This window comes from Pongo abelii, chromosome 6, assembly GCF_028885655.2.
Source record: "Pongo abelii isolate AG06213 chromosome 6, NHGRI_mPonAbe1-v2.0_pri, whole genome shotgun sequence".
NCBI classification, from domain to species: domain Eukaryota; kingdom Metazoa; phylum Chordata; class Mammalia; order Primates; family Hominidae; genus Pongo; species Pongo abelii.
Genome location: NC_071991.2, coordinates 60,215,260 through 60,228,506, shown reverse-complemented (window position 1 = coordinate 60,228,506; position 13,247 = coordinate 60,215,260). Strand labels below are relative to the sequence as shown.

The following is a 13,247-nucleotide window of genomic DNA, read 5'->3' as shown; positions in this document are numbered from 1 at the left end:
GTTTGGACCAATTTACATTTCCATCCACAATGTATGAATACCTGTTTCTTCAAACCTTTGCCAACACTGTTATCACATTTTGTGATGTTTGCCAACCCGATAGGTGAAAAATAGCATCTCAATGAAGTTTTCGTTTGCATTTTCTCCTTTTATAAGTGAGGTTAAAGTTTTCAAATGTTTAACAGTCATCTGTATGCCATTTTGTGAATTAAGTGTTCAAACTCTTTGCCTTTACAGTAACTGGCCTTTCTCGTACTAATTTGTTGGAGTTCTTTACATATTGATAAAAGTAGGTCTTTGTGATACGAATTGCAATTATTTTCCTAAATGTGTTGATTGCCTTTTGACATAGTTTTTAAAAATTGACCCCGCAAAAATGATATGTAATCAAATAAACCAATCTTTTCTTTTATAGCGTCTGGATTTTTTGTCCTATCTAGAAAGGATTTTTCCTCTTATTATTAAAAGTGTATTGTATTTTTTTGTATTTCTATTTGTTTTAAAGTTTTGATCCATGTGGAATTTATTTTTTGCCTGATTGTACCAACACCATTAATTATCCCTTGTGTAATCATCTTTGCCTTCTCCCTCAACCCTACTCCCAATCCCTAGTTCCTAGGGACTATCATTCTAACTTTCCAGTATTTTGATATTATCTGTCTTTTTTCTCCTCTCACTGTGACCATCCCAGTTCAGGTCTCATCACTTTGTGCCTGTACTCCCAGCCTCTGCCCTTCTCTGTCACCACCAGAACACTTTCCACTAAGATAGCTCTTACCGTGTCACCTCCTTGTTCACTGTTTACAGAATAGTCTTTGGACTTACTATGGGATTTAGGACTTATACTACTTGGGCCCTAATCTACCTCTCCATTCCTGTATGCTCTTACTTTTCCCATTACACAGTCCTTCTCTTCATCAAACTGGATAGTCCACCAAGTCTTAAAATGTCATGCCTTATTTCATCCTACCTAACCTACCACCTCTGCCTAGTATGTCCTTCCTACCTTTCCCTTCATCCCTTTTTTGTTTTGTTTTGTTTTGTTTGAGATGGTGTCTCGCTCTTGTCGTCCAGGGAGTGCAGTAGCACCATCTCGGCTGACTACAACCTCCACCTCCCCGGTTCAAGTGATTCTTCTGCCTCAGCCTCCGAGTAGCTGAAATTACAGGTGCCCACCATCATGCCCAGCTAATTTTTGTATTTTTAGTAGAGACTTGGTTTTACCACGTGGCCAGGCTGGTCTCGAACTCCTGACCCCAGGTGATCTACCCGCCTCAGCATCTCAAAGTGCTAGGATTACAGGCATGAGCCATCGCACTCGGCCCCTTCATCCCTTTCTTTATCTCAATCCTATGTGCCCTTCAAGACATGTCTCAAACACTCACTTCTCTGGAAAAGCATCTCCCTCACTCCTCCTGAGCTCCTATAGCACTTTAATATCTTGTTTATATAAGTAGAGAAAAGATGGATCAATATATAGGGATATAGATAGATAGATAGATAGATATAAAAAACACAATTGTAGGGAGAAGGAGGAGTACTATAAACATATATATCCCAAACTGAAGTGAACATTCTTTGAGGTCAGGGGCTGTGGCTAATTAACATTTGCCTGCTCCCTGCTTCTAGGCAGCACCTTGTACATAATAAATTGTTTTTAATAAAACGAAAATGTCTGGAGCTTAAAACGTTAGTGTGCATCATAATCACCTGAAGGGTTAAAACCAGTTTTCTGGACTCCACCCCCAGAGTTTCCAATTGCATGGGTCTGGGCCCCACCCAAGTTCTGCTAACAAGTTCCTAGGTGACACTGATACATCTCCTGGAGTCACACTTTGAAAACCACTGCTTCAGACCGTTCCTCAAACCTCAAAGTAAAAGCCTTTAGAAAACCGGGGCAAAATGTGTCCAAAAGTCTCACGGACAAGAAAATCCTCTCAAACTGAGTGTCAGTTATGTATAGATTTCATCCTGTCTACCCTGTCCAGCTCAAAGAGGCAGTGGCCCAAGGCCCCAGAGGCAGGTACCACAGGAACTACATCCATCCTCCGAGCCTCGGACTTCCAGCCCAGTGCTGTTCAGCACACAGAGGGGGTCTCTGGTCAAGGGCTTGGCAACAGAGGCCGAATGACCTGACTGTACCCCAGTTCTGCCGCTTGCTCTCTGTGTGACCATAGGAAAACTACTTCACCCTCTCTAAGCCTGGATAGCCAGGGTTCTTTGGGTGGAAGCAACAGAAAGCAATTTGGTAAATGAAGCCAAAGAAAATGTATTAGAAAAAAAATCAGTTCAAGGAACTAAGAGGAGGCTGGAGAGGCAAACCCGGGCACAGCTCCGTAGGATGGAAAGCTACACCACAACAAAGCTGTATGCACAGATGGTCTGGCCATGACACATCTCACAGCAGACTCTCCATGACCCTCCCACACCCAGAGTCCAGAGGGAGGCATGTGACTGACCTGGCTCACAGGGCCACAGCTGAGGGGAATGGGGCCACTCCTTCTGGTCCCAGCAGACTATATCCAAAGGCAGAAGTGATTTCTCAAATGGAAATCAGGAAAGGTAAAGGGATGTTGGAAAAACCAAAGAGCAAGTGACTGCTCCCCAGCCTCTGTTTTGTCATTGGTAAACTGGAATGATAGTAACCACCTCCTAAGTTGTAAGATCTAACGAGGTAGTGTAAGTAAAGCACTTAGCCTGGCACATGGGGAGTGCCCAACAGCTACTGGCTGCCACTGTTATCACTGTTATTCATAATTACCTCCACTTTCAAAGGAAGGATGGTTTCCCATTCCCTAATAACTCCAACAAGCTCCGAAGGAAACCTCAGTTAACTCTATATATGCCAGGAATTTGCATGAAGCAGCCCTACACTTGGGAAAAACCCAAGTGGGCTTCCCTGTATTCTTTTAGGCGTCACATACCCCTAACCCACTTTGCCTCAGATGCCAGACAACTGAGCTACACTAGAATCTAGCCAGCAAGTTATTTTAAGCTACATGCACGGCTATGCTGGAGGACAGGTTGTTAGATATCATTCTGTTTCTGCTATAAAGGTGTTAAAAACTCAATTTTGGATTCAACTCCCATTAGCAAATAAACAAACCTGTGTGTTGCATCAGAGAGAGAAATTCAAAACCTCAAAAGAGTTGTTAAGGCCTCCTCCCATTCAGTTCTACATGGCCTCCAGCAATGGCAGAAAGGCACAAAAGGGCAGGACTCTGCTCATCTCATCCCCCTTTGAGGATTCCCCAGCCACATTCTCTTTTCTCTTCCTTCAGCAGCCTGAATCACAACCTACAAAAAAATGGAACTTTTCTCTCCAGGGTCCCAATTAAAAGCCAGACTCATTCCCTTTGAGCCACATCTCCCCACTGTAATTAATGAATTATCTGCAACTCTTTAATGTCTACATCCCCTTCTAGTCTGTAAGCTCCTTGAAGGGAGGTTCCACATCTGTTCAATTCATCACCACATCCCCTGCACCCAGCCTGGTGTCTGGCACATGGCATGTGCTTAATAAATATTTGTGAAATGTATGAGCAAAAATCTTAGTGCACGCTTTAATTCTAGGGAGGCATCTACTTCAAATTTAATAAGAGTTGCTGAGATTAAAAAATATATACATAAATATACATACACACATATACATATACATATATGTAGATTAAAATATATATATTAGCTTTAGCTTCTAAACATTTCAGATGACTGTCCACCACAAATTACTTGGGGAGGGAGAAATATTTGTTTTATAAGATATAAACTATAATTTTAAAGTTCTTGTAACTATTACGATATTTGATATCAAGACAGGAAACCAGTGTGGGAATCTTTACAAGTACTACATTTTAATACATATTTGGAGAAATGTTACATTGAGGAAAGTATCTGACCCACACAATACTAAAAATAAAGATTTTAGTATTTTAACTGTAGAGGGTAAACAAAATAGCAAACTTTATTTATAGTAACTGTCAGGGATCCTCTGCCAATCCCACACTGGATTGCTCATTGCAATTTTATTCTGTTCTGCTTTACATTTAAGCTATTTTTTAACTCAGATCTACTCTCACACAATCTCAGAAATCACAGATGAAAATTCTGCTAAGATTGTTCATCCAGCCCACACCCACTCAGAGAACTAGGTTGATTATCTCAGATATTTTTTTCATAAGTAAACACAGACATATAGACAGCAACATAATTTTCATCTAAAGAAATTTTTATGAAAGAAATTTGCTTCTTGGCTTTAAACCCACACATTATTATTATTCCCTAACAATCATATTCCACTCATACTCAAGGGGTCTTGGAGCATCTAGAAACAACCATATTCTGGCTCTCAAACAACAGACTTCGGTAGAGGCAGTTATAAACCAAGTCCAGAGAAAATTCAATTTCAGGGGTACAAACAAGTGGCTAAGAACAAGGAAATTACCAGTGAGTCTTCTGTATTTTTCTGAGATGAAGGAAATATATCATCAACTTCAAAACAAAATCATTTAGATTAATAACTAAAGAAGCAATTCTTCACACTGCTATTCCATTTATTATTATAAAAGAATTTTTAAATGTTCACATAGCTTAAATAAGCCCAGGAATGATATTGGAAGGCTATAGCCTGCCTGCTACAAGCTTCTGCAAAGAAGCACCTTTGAAAAAAATCAGTATTTCCCAATCCTTTCATACCAGAGGAATCCTTTATAAAAAATATGATACTCCAGACTTTAAAAAAGATGGCTTTGATATTTCTAAACTTTTTATTATGAAAACTTTCAAATATATACAAAAGTATAGCACTGCACTGCCCAGCTGAAATGTAATAGGAGCCATAGATATAATTTTAATTTCTTAAGTAGACAAAGAGTAAAAGAAAACAAGTTAGTTTTAATTATACATTATTACAATATATTCAAAATATTATCATTTCAACATGTGATGTTTAAAAATTGAGGTATTTTTACATTATTTTTCATACTAAATCTTTGAAACTCAGTGTATGCGTTATACTTACGGCACTTCTCAGTAAGGACTAGCCACATTTTAAAGGCTGAATAGCCACATGCGACCAATGGCTGCCCAGCAGACAGCACAGATAGAGAATTCATCACCCAGCTTCAATAATCGTCAGCTCATGGACAGCCTTGTTTCCTCTGTACTCCCTCCTCACCCCCAGATTATTTCAAAGCAAATCCTAAAAACTGTAGCATTGCAGCCATGTTCAAAGTTCCTTGACTCTTTTTAACAGTTGTTCAAATCAGTATCTAAACAATCAACTATGAGGACCTCTTTTTAATGACAAGACGTTTTGCTGACTGCAACATAATAGGAGTTACACTTTTAGTAAAATATTGCAGTCATCTGAATGTTTATTACGCATCTATCTTGTGCCAGGTTCTGTTCTAGCCCCAAGATAAAACAGCGAACAGGGCTCAAAGGAACTTCTGGACTACACATTAGGGTCACATTAGAATCAAACTTTTTTAGAAATGCCAGTCCCATCAGCTAGCAAATAGATAAATAAAACCGTGGTATATACATACAATGGGGTATTACTAGGCAATAAAAAGGAATGAAGTACTGATACATGCTACAACAGGAATTAACCTTGAAAACAACAAACTAGGTGAAAGAAGCCAGACACAAAAGGCCACATACTATATGACTCCCCTTATATGAAATGTCCAGAATAGGCAAATCCATACAGGCGTAAAGTAGATTAGTGGGTGGGGATTGGGGGAATGGACGGGCAGTATGGGGAATGACTGGTAATGGGTGCAAACGTTTTTTAGGGGGTGATAAACGTTTTAAAATTATGGTGATGGTTGCACAACTCTGAATATACTAAAATCCTTTAAATTTTGTACCTTTAAACGGATGACTTGTATAATATGTGAATTGTGTCTCAATGGTGAGTGGTGAGCTATGAGTCTAGACAGGGAAGCAGGAGCTGATTCAGAGAGGGTCTTTCAAATCTGCTTTAAAATGTGAAATATTCATTGATCCATAAAATATTCACAAAAATTCCATTTGAATTCCATAACAATTTTAGTACATTTTTAGTAACAGCATTACCATAGATATAAAAAATAGTACATAACATAGGAAAAATATTTATTCTACAGACAATGATTATTACATGTGTGAATTTGAGATCTCCTTGTAATATCTCCTTGGTCCAAAGATGAGAGCAACCAGAACAGGTGCTTTTCATGGACTTAACTAGGAATTCTGTTACTTCATCATAAAATGATGATGGCATAAAATACTGCGAATCAAAACAAATTAGAAAACTAGAAAACAAAATGTCACATTCCAATTACCTTTTCACAGAATACTCTAACAAAATGCAAGCAAATATAATTAATATTATTTTTTCAATTGAGCAGTTACTATAGATAGGACACCATGTTTAGTGATGTGAGGAATAGAAACCTAAGGAATACACACTCACCCTGCCTTCAAAGCATTTAAAATCTAGTAAAGGAGGCAATAAGTTTGAATAAATTACTAGCACAGGAGGCAACAGGGTGAAAGGAATAGGGGAAGATAAAAGGTAAGAAATGCTGAAGGAAGGAAGGACATCAGCAACATACTTTGTGATCAGAAACTGAACTGGGAAGTTTCTCATATTTTAAAAAAACAAATGATCTGGGAAATTGGGTTTAGAGAGATTATGCTGACAAAAGTAGTTTGAGTTAAGCTTTCAAAGACTTAGGTTTTCACACGGAGAGAACAGAGAGCTTTCTAGGCAACAGGAGTGCATGGACAAAGGCAAAACGCTTTGTTGATTAATAAAACTCAGACTACCAGCTCACAGGGTTGGGGAATGATGGGATGAGGCCAAAGCTGAGCCCAGTCTGCTGGATCGTGACTTTAGGCTAAGGAATCCATATGCAAATAAGTAGAGAAAATAACTTGGGGATTGAGTCTGAGATCCACCATATGTTAGCTGCAAAGCAGTTGTGAACTTAACTTTTCCTAGCCTCATCTGGAGACTGGAGGCCTAATAACAATGCCTGCTTTGATGTTACCCTGAGGATTAAATGCAATAATGCATGTACAGGAACTTCTGACAGCACTCGGCACATAAAAGTTCAGCGCTATTACTACTGTTATTAATGTTATTATTCACTATATAAGCCACCCAAGAACTTTTAACAACATAATGACAGTGCTTAAAGAATTTACCTCACCATGGAATAAACAGAGACAGAGATAGGAAAACCCACCTGTAGACAATGTTAGGACAGCGTGCATAAGTCCCTAAGACTCTGAACTAACATGCTGCAGGGCCTCCAGGAAAGGACCAATGTGAGAGACACTGAGACAAGAGTTAGGGTGACCCTGAAGGTGATCTGAACAGTAGTAATTGGAAAGTCAAAAAAAAAAATTTCCAGAAGGGGCCAGAAAGCTGATGAATATGTAAATTTAGACAGGAAAGGAATGTGCAGAGAACCATAAACAACTCTCAATTATGCATGGAAGACTTTTTCCACTTAACAGTTTCCATCTTCCCTAGTATCCTACACCTCAATCTCTTCCTCAGGCATTCTAGGTCGCAGGGTTCTCCAACCCTCCCTGGAGTACTCCTGAAATAGAATTAACAAATAGGAAAATACAGCACTGCCGAGAAGCACATTATACATAAAACTGCATTATCCAAACCCTTATGCAGGGGGAAATGTTACACCAGCACCCAAACTGGAATGAAGTGGAAGAAAGAAGGAATCACTAATTCCTTCCCCATCCCCTGTTTCGCCATGAGCCCCTTAGGTGCCCAACTTCTCACCCTCAGTGTCAGTGCAAGAGTGGAAAGTTGAAATGTAGTTGTTTTACTGAAAGCCTACTGCAGAAGCTTTTGGAATTAGCAGCGGTTTCTAACTCTCCACTCTGCTTACAGAGGAACTAGCTGGCTTTCCAGCACTTTCTTTAAGAGGTATAAAGCATTACTGTTCAGAGTTCATTTACCACAATGGGTAAAACCAATCAGATTTCTCTTTAGATCTAGATGAAAGGAGGATTTCCTTTCCTTCTGTATTAAAAGTCCCCAGTCTACCAGGCCCACAAACCATAAACCCAACCACAAAAATCAATGGCAGTAAGAGTCTCAGGGATTCTGAAAACAGTACAACTAGACACTTGATATCAGCACCAGAAAGTTTACAGCCCAATCTCAGATGGTTTTAATATTTGTATCATTGGACTCTATCATGACTTAACATCTAATTAGTGGGGCAAGAATTGAAGTCAGACTATTAAAAAATCTAGCTCAGCAATTTACTGGTGACCTTAGGCAAGCTCCTAAACCTCGGTTTCCAATTCTTCACCTGAAAAATGGAGATAACCTCAAACACTGCCCAGCAAGATGGTGAAAATTACAGCTTACGGGCCGGGTGTGGTGGCTCACGCCTGTAATCCCAGCACTTTGGGAGGCCGAGGTGGGCAGATCACGAAGTCAGGAGATCGAGACCATCCTGGCTAAAACAGTGAAATCCCGTCTCTACTAAAAATACAAAAAATTAGCCGGGCGTGGTGACGGGCGCCTGTAGTCCCAGCTACTCGGGAGGCTGAGGCAGGCGAACGGCATGAACCCGGGAGGCGGAGCTTGCAGTGAGCCAAGATCGCGCCACTGTACTCCATCCAGCCTGGGTGACAGAGCGAGACTCCGTCTCAAAAAAAAAAAAAAAAAAAAGAAATGAAAAAAGAAAATTACAGCTTACTGCAGCCTGGGAGTATCTGGCTTATGATGTAACTATTAACGATTACTGAAAATATATCTCAATAATAAAACAGTAAATCTTTTGGCTAAGCCATAGCTTTTGATACAAATAAAGCTAAATGTCTATTAGCTGTAATGGTGGAAACCACATTTTAGTTTATTGGAAGAGGTCAAGCACAATAGAGACAAAATGGGCTGGAATCCTAGTTCTGCCAGGATAACCTTGGCAACACTGGTTAACCTGCTGGACCCTCAATTTCCCATCTGGTTAAAAATACCTAGCTAACAGACTTCCGTAAGTTTAATGCGGTAATCTACAAAAGTTCCTAGTATTGCTATTTGTTAATTTTCCCAACAGTAAAAAAAGGATAAAGATGGAAAATCAAAATCAGCTATGAAATTCTCATTCCTCATATTTACAGAGAAGGTTTCATTTATTCATTCTATAAATGTTTATTGCAAACTTACTGCGTGTTCTTGACACGGGATCAAGTGATGAACAAGACAGACAAGGTCTCTGAATTCATGGTACTTACATTCTAATGAGGGAAGGCAGATAACCCAATAACCCAAGGAGACAATTTCAGAGAGAAATTTAAGTGCTGTGAGCAACAGCAAACAGGTGATGTGGCTTGGCTGGAGGGGATGGTCATTTAGCTTGGATGCATAAGAACCCAGGCCTGCTTGACTGATCTCCTATAGCCAGGAGGACCTCACCTTGTATGATACTTGCGGGGTACAGTGCAGATGATTAGAAGACAGGCCTTCGCTTTCACCTATCTGTGGAAGTATCTCTTTTGCAGCTGTAGTTTAAAATATTTCTAAATGCCCTCATCCCAATACTCAAACTCTGAGGGTCAGAGCAACACCTAGGGGGTCTCAAGCACCTCTGCGCAATATGCAGACACATGGAAACCGACAACTTCACAGTCCCCTCAGCTCCAAGAGTCCCGACTGAGGAGACTGGTGGCTTGTTAGGTGGAGAAGGACAAGCACAAGTGTGCAGAAGGCAGCAAGCAAGTTGCGTTGCCGAAGGAGGGGCGGCGCGCCCCTGCTTAAGAAGTATCTGGACGACCTGCGACAGTGCCCATCAGCGACTCCAGAGGCCACAAACGCTCCCCGGGAAGCTGGGCAGCGCTAACAGGCTGCTTGGGAGTTTCTGGCTTATGATGACAGTACTTAAAGAATTTACCTGACCACGGAATAAACAGAGACAGAGATAGGAAAACCCAACTGTAGACAATGTTCAGACAGAGTGCATAAGTCCCTAAGACCCTGAACTAAGATGCTGCAGGGCCTCCAGGAAAGGACCAATGTGAGAGACACTGAAACAAGAGTTAGGGTGAGCCTGAAGGTGATCTGAACAGTAGTAATTGGAAAGTCAAAAAAAAAAATTCCAGAAAGGGCAAGAAAGCTGATGAATATGTAAATTTAGACAAGAAAGGAATGTGCCCTGGGCCTCCAGCCCGGCACCGGTGAGCTGAGTAAGCCGGGGTTGGAAAGGCTGGCGAGCGGAGCGCCTGCCCCGCGAGCGTTGTCTCAGTCTCTCCGGCGCGCCCCATCCCGCGGATGTGGTAAAGCGTCGCGCTCGGTACAATTTACCAGGCTTCCTGCACCTCTAGCCCCGGCGCAGCACCTCTAGCCCCGGCGCAGCGCCTCCCCGCTGCCCAGGAGAGATCCGCGCGCCCTGTCCTCCCGCACCTGCGCCCCGGCCCCTGCGCTCGGCTCCTCCTGGCGGTCAATCCTCCGAGCCGTCCCTCGAGGGAAGGTGCCCTAGGGTGGGTGAGACCCGGGTCCTCCCTCCCCGGGAGCTGCAGCCGGCACCCAAGCTCCCAGGCTTGGGTCTGCCCCAGGGCCGGATCCTCCCCGGGCCACACGGGCAGACCCCGGTCCTGCAGAAACCCGCGGCGCCCCCCAAACCGCAGCCCTTCCGAGCCCGCGCCGCCGCCAGGCACCCCCGACACCCCGGCCCAATTTAGGCGGGCGCCCCGCCGCTCACCTGAGCGCTGTGCAGCCGGAGACGCTCCCTAGTTCCCCGGGGCCGGGCTCCGGGGTTAGCGCACAGAACCGGGAGAAGGCAACCCCGGCTTCTCCGGTCCCCCCGCAACTTGCAGCTGACAGCTCCCGCACCGGCCGCAGGAGTCGGGGGCGGGGATGGCCACTTGCGGACAGACTGCAGGGCCGGAGCCGCGCTGCGCACCGGCCGCGTCGCGCTCGGGTCCCCTCTCCCGGGCCGGCTGGCGGGCGCCACCAGCACGCGGCCAGTTCTGAGTACTTTGCCCAGAACTTCTCCGCGCGCGCCGCCCGGCGATTAGCCCCAGGAGCCGCGCAAGGGCGGGAGCACAGGGGAGGGGCCTGCGAGGCCCGGGGGCGGGGCCCCGAGGGGGCGGGAGGGCGGTAGAGTGACGCACAATCTCACCAATCAGAAGTCGCTTTTCGGGAAGGAGGTGGGGCGATACCCTCGGAAGAAGCCAGCGGATTCCATGACGCAGGGAGGGGAACTAGGGACCCCGGATTCCGGACGGGTTGGGAGGGCGGAGGGAGGCGAGTCCTGTGGCGGGGCACTGGGTGGGGCTCCCGGTGGCCCAGCTCTGTGCCTGCGCGCGGTAGGCGTTCGGTAAATGTTCTTCTAGTGGCTTTTCCGGGCCAGGGAAGGAGGAAAAAGTGAGGCCAGCGCGGGAGGGGCCGGTTTACGGAGAAGGCTCCAGGGGACCCTTGCGGTCGCATAGGCTAGGAGAACTCGACCTCCCGAGAAAGTCAGACTGAGGCAGAGGAGTCGAGAACGGAGGAAATACATAGGGAGGCAGCACTCTAGGCACGAGATGACAAAGGACAGCATCAGTGTGAGACCCGGGGCTCGGAGACCGTGACCCTACCTCCAGAGGCAGCCGTGCAGATTCGTGCCGGGGTGATTTTGTTCTGTGCAGTTTATGTGCAAGGGGGTAGGGGGTGGGGAGAGCACCGTCGTTGCTATTAAATCTCCCTGAAAGACGGGAAAGTCCACCCGACTTGACTTCCCACTAGCCCAATGGCCTTCTTTGATCCTAGGACGAATGCAAGCAGCTGATGGTTTGGGGTCAGTTTGCAGACTGCAAATGTGTCGAGTGCCGCAGGTGGCGGGTGGGAAGGGCATGAGCATTTAGTGAGCACCTAGTATATGCCAGGAGCAGTTGCGAGCTTTCAACTGTGAGAAAGGCGCACCAGGCTCCAGTACTCACGGGGCTTGCATTTTTTGTGGAAAGGCAGACAATAAAGAAGAGAATATACTTATCTATGCAAAAAATAAAAGGCTGACAGACTGTTAGTACTGAGAGGAAGGCCAAGTCCACTTTCGAAAGTGGTTTAGCGCGTGATGGGGCCCTCACCCTGAGGGCCTCTAGGCGAGGGTGGCTTTTACCCAGATTCCTGAGCCTGGGAAAGGAGCTGTCACACCCAGTCTCGCACAGAGCGTTCCAGGCGAAGGGAATAGCAAATACAGGATATTTAGCCTCCCTGAAGACCCAACTAACCGACCTCACCGAGCTGGGCACCGCGCGTGGCTCGCTGGGCTCGGCGCCTGGGACAGAGTAAGGGCTCCACAGTGTTAAATCCCCCTGCCAACCACCATCTGCAGCGCTCGACGCATTTCCAGTCTCCAAACTGACCCCAGTTCAAGGTTTCTGAGACTCTTTTCCGGAGCTATTCTGTTCACATTTCATTCACCACGCTCAGATCTCCGCTTTCTGGAACCATCCTCCTCGCGAAATGTCTAGGACTGCCTGTTTCGGATCTGGCAGGCGGCGGGCGAGGGCGGGAGGCGCCAGAGATGCTGCTGAGCAAATCGACTGTCATGCTGCCCACGTCGGCACACGGAGAAGCTTATTGGAGAAGATTTCAAATCGAATGACTCCGCGGTTCCTAAACCACCTCGCAAAGCCCGACCAGCGCCAGGTGGCTGGACGGGTAGTGGAAGGACGCGTCTGGCAGGCGCGCGGACCGTCCAAGGAGGCACCTTGCCCACGCCCAGCCCTGGCGTCGGAGCAGCTTAGACTGGGTTTTCCCAAACCTCCTTCCGTTTTTCTGTAATTTCTCTCTGAGAGAGGCTTGCTCTGTCCTCCTCCTGCCAGTCCCTTTCCTCGTTCAAGCTATTTTCTTTCTTTTGCTTTTGCTTACCACCTTCAGCCTCTCCGCCTGTTTCTTTAGCATTGGTTTTTCTGTAGGAGACAAGCCTTCAATCCGAAAGGAAGTGATTTGCATAGGGCTTTGTTGTTTAGCATCCTGTTCTGGGATTTTTCATTAATGTCTTCCAAATCAAATAATAATAGAGTGTACATTCTCTCTCTCTCTCTCTTTCTCTGTGTGTGTGTGTGTGTGTGTGTGTGTGTGTGTGTGTGTACTTGAGGCAGTTAATTGGACAGGATGAGAGAATTATTCACATTGTGCCTTGTCTCCAAGTAAAGGAGGAATCGTACTGTGGCTTTTCATAGTTTCATTTCCTCTTCTGCTCCTAAATAAGCTTCCAGGCTCTCCAGCTCCTAAAATC

General features: G+C 44.9%; 1 protein-coding gene across 12 annotated transcripts in view; it reads right to left on the bottom strand.

Annotated features, from left to right (window-relative positions):
- Positions 1–13,007, bottom strand: part of OSBPL3 (oxysterol binding protein like 3) — a 197,628-nt gene extending 184,621 nt beyond the window's left edge. For 2 of the 12 annotated variants that reach the window (XM_009242942.4, XM_063726045.1), the window contains exon 1: positions 12,370–12,511. The gene's annotated coding sequence lies outside the window, so the exon portion shown is untranslated. Of the gene's footprint in view, positions 1–10,724; positions 11,070–12,238 lie in introns of those variants that run through there. The other 10 variants (XM_063726044.1, XM_063726049.1, XM_063726047.1 and 7 more) reach the window with 10 other exon arrangements.
- Positions 13,008–13,247: the final 240 nt, after the last annotated feature.